At 58.8% G+C, this 3,532-nt stretch overlaps 1 pseudogene across 1 annotated transcript; it reads left to right on the forward strand.

The window, feature by feature from the left end:
- The first annotated feature begins 548 nt into the window (after positions 1-548).
- LOC311598465 (F-box/LRR-repeat protein 19-like) lies at positions 549-2,141 on the forward strand (annotated as a pseudogene). Its single transcript has 3 exons — positions 549-990; positions 1,183-1,215; positions 1,357-2,141. The product of its transcript is annotated as an F-box/LRR-repeat protein 19-like (transcript).
- Positions 2,142-3,532: the final 1,391 nt, after the last annotated feature.

The following is a 3,532-nucleotide window of genomic DNA, read 5'->3' on the forward strand; positions in this document are numbered from 1 at the left end:
AAAAAAAACCGAACCCCCTCTTTGCCCTGTCTCTGTGGGTCAGGGGGACCGAGGGGAGGGTGGCAGCTTGCAGCGACCCCCTGACCCCCCGTAAACCAGCGGTGGGAGAGGTTTGAGCCTCGGAAATGGTTGGGAGCCCGGGATCTTTCCCTGGACAGCTAAACAGCTGGAGCTGGGAAGGGGCCAGTTAAGGGTTGGGGGCCTTTGAGGAGAGGTGGGGGTGGGGAGCTGAGACTGGTACCGGGACTGAGTGGTGTCTAGGCAGAAGCTGAGCACCCTGTGCCCAAGGAGCGCCCCCCCCCCCCCGCCCGTTGGCCTTGAGTGGCTGAGTGACTGAGACCCCCAGAGCAGGACCTTCCCTTGGAAGAATCCGGTGGGAGGGCCTGGCCCCGGGCACTCCCGACCTCCACTCACTGTTGTCCCGCCCTACGCTGGAGGGAGGGGCCGAGCTCCCTCAGGAGGTGTGGACCGAGGCGTTCAGAGTGTTTTCCGCCCTGCGCAGCCTCTGGCCGTCTACCCGCCAGGAGATGGCTCCGGGGACACGTGAGAGCCTTCGGTGGTGTTGACACCCCCAATGTCGTCGCGCAGCCAGGGCCCTGGGGCTGGAGGGCACCAACGCAGAACCTGCTTCCACCGCTGCCAGGCCTGTGTGCGAACTGAGTGCGGGGACTGCCATTTCTGAGGAGACATTAAGAAGCTGGGGGCGTTGGCAGGGTGGGCGCATGAAGCAGTCCTGCCTGCTTCGGCAGTGCACTGCGCCTGTGCTCCCACACACAGCTGTGTACCTTCTGTGTGGGGAAGCTGGGAAGGAGGAAGGTGGATGGAGAGGAAGAGAAGTTTGGTTTGAGCCTCATGGAGTGTACAGTCGGCAATGAGAGCATCCACCCTGGCTGCCTGAAGATGAGAAAGGCTCAGGGTGCTATCAATTCAGAGATCCCTAACTGCTGGGAGTGCCCCCAAGGTACCCAGGAAGGATGGACAAGGATGCAGGTGAGGGTCCAGGGCACCACAGGGTTGACAGTGGTGAGGGGTGGATGGAAGCTGACAGAGGAGCCACCACCTCCACCTCTGCCCAGAAGAAAGGGACCCTTACCTGCTGTCCCTCCCCCTGACCAGGTGTCCGGACCCCCAAACAGAAGGAGTGGGAGGCAGGGAATGAGACCCCCGACCCCAAGGAAAAAGGTGAAAGGAGGCCAAGAGAGGCACTTGAAGAAGGTGAGTGGAGATGCCTGCCTCCTCCTCCTCCGAGGAGCAGACCCAGGCAGCCCTGGCCTTCTGCACCCCCCCCCCCAGGGTTCTGAATCCCAGCCAGGCACCCTGTCACCCTGGCCTGGGCTCCCTCCTGAGAACTGGGAGAAACTCAAGCCACCTATGGCTTCTGCTGAGGGCCCGGCAGTGCCATTCCCATCACCACAGAGGGAGAAACTTGAGTGTTTTAAGCATATGTGCCAGCTGCTGGAGCGGGTGCCTGATACCTCTTCTTACTCCTAGGACTTAGACACAGACTCAGACTCCTAGGGCACATCGCTTAGTGAGGACAAAGCTCCTGGGGAGGCCTGGAATTGCCTTTGGCCAGCCTGGGGCAGCTCTGTTGAGAAGGAAAACCACGGGGTGGCTGTGGGCTAAATGCCCTGGCAGTGGGGGACCACTGTTCTTTGGCCCCTGGGCCCTGCCCCACCACCATAGCCTCCACAGTTATGTGCCCCTCTCCCAAGCCCTAAGCCTGACACTCTGCCTTTGGCTGCTGCCTCGGGCTGCATGGCTCCATGTCTTCCAGCACCTTGGACCCTGAGAGCGATGTGTCTGCATGCGAGTCTGCCGGACTTGGAGCCGCTGGTGCTACAACAAGCATCTGTGGCCTTGGATGGACCTAAGACGGAGGAAGTCGATGACCCCACCCATGCTTAATGGGGTGGTTTGCCGCCAGCCATGTGCTCTGGACCTCAGCTGGACAGGTATCTCCACAAAAAGCAGCTTATGGGCTTCTGAACCGACTGCAAGGCTTGCAGGAGTTGGTGCTTTCTGGGTGGTCTTGGCTCTCCATCTCTGCCCTGGGCTCCACCCCACTGCCTGCACCATGCCTCTTAAGGATGTTAAAGACTCCTAGCTCCTGGACCTCTTGCCTTCATTTCACCCCCTAACGTGAGGCCAGGTTTTTTTCTTCATGACTTGACACTCCTCAGTTTAATATCTTTGGATTTCTGCCCAGGGACTTGAGCCAGCCACCTGCACTGATGTCTTTGGGATCTCTGCCTTCCACCTGCTTCGTTGTCCATCCCCTTGGGGGCGTGGGTCAAGAGGTACAGGGGAGGTGCTGAGCCAAAGGGATGGTGGGAGGGGTGGTGAAGGTGCAAGTCTTTAGTAGAGAAGAGTGAGGGGGCAGGATACTGGGAGCCACGGGGTTGTGGGAGGTGATGGATGGGTGTGGGGAGGGCAGATTGCAGACCAACAACGGTCCAGGGAACAAAGACCACTGGGGTGTGATGGGGGTCCCCAGAGGAGCAGTTGGGGATCCAGGAGTCAGATAGGGGGCTCTACAAACCAGGAAATGCCAGGACTGGGGGCCGGGAGAGGAGCAGATGTGGGGCTCGTTCCCTCTCTGTGGGGTTACCCCTCTCCCTTCCCTCTGCCCAGATTTCAGTTCTTTCCCTGACCCTGACTCCTTGAACGTCACTGAAAATGGCAGCTATTACAAGGAGTGGGGGATGTGAGTCAACCTGCTGTTCAGCTCGTTGCCCAGGGGAGTGGTGAGGGGTAGCCCAGACCCCTGCCTGGCTCTCTACACAATACTTGAACATTCGTCTGTACTGAACCAGGGGAGTCTCTGATCTGGGACTGTGATGTGAGGGGACCAGCTTGACGTAAACTGGGCTAGTGGGCACCCCGTTTGGTCTGTCCCACCCCCCAGCTCTCTTGCATTACTGTCTCTAACAGCTCCACCACTCTGACCTGGTGGGGGATGTCAGCTTAAAGATGGGTGAGATGGGACTCCTCCGGCTTGGCTCATCCCATTCTTTCATTGTCATGGACACTTGTGTTCCATTTGCCCAGGGAACTGCCACTCCTGGTTGCCATGGAAATAGCAGCCAATGGACCCTTCCGGAAATCAGTGCTAAGACTGGAAACAGTCCCTCTTATTTGCTGTGGGAACTTAGTTAAGAGACTCTTGGCACCTCTCCTCTCCTCACCCCTTTCCTTCTTCCAGTGTAGGGGTGGGGTTTCAAGAGCCTGAGGGAGGAGTTGGGTCCAGGTCCCACTCAATTTAGTCCAGGGGGAACCGGATTGTACTACATGTGGGTGGGGGAGGGGTATCGATCCACACACCTCAGGTAACAGGAAGGTGGCGGGTTGTGAGTGGGGGATGGGCAGACCAAAGGCAGATGTGGGGGGCCTGGGGTTGGAGAAAGGCTTGACCATTGGGGCGCTTGAGGGAGTGAAGAAAGCACCGCGGCAAGGGGCAAGTGTGGGACCCATCCGGTCTGGACCCCTAAACCCCCAAGTCTGTACAATATGGTTTGCTATAAAACTCAGA

Source organism: Acomys minous (assembly GCF_964271855.1).
Source record: "Acomys minous genome assembly, chromosome: 5".
NCBI classification, from domain to species: Eukaryota; Metazoa; Chordata; class Mammalia; order Rodentia; family Muridae; genus Acomys; species Acomys minous.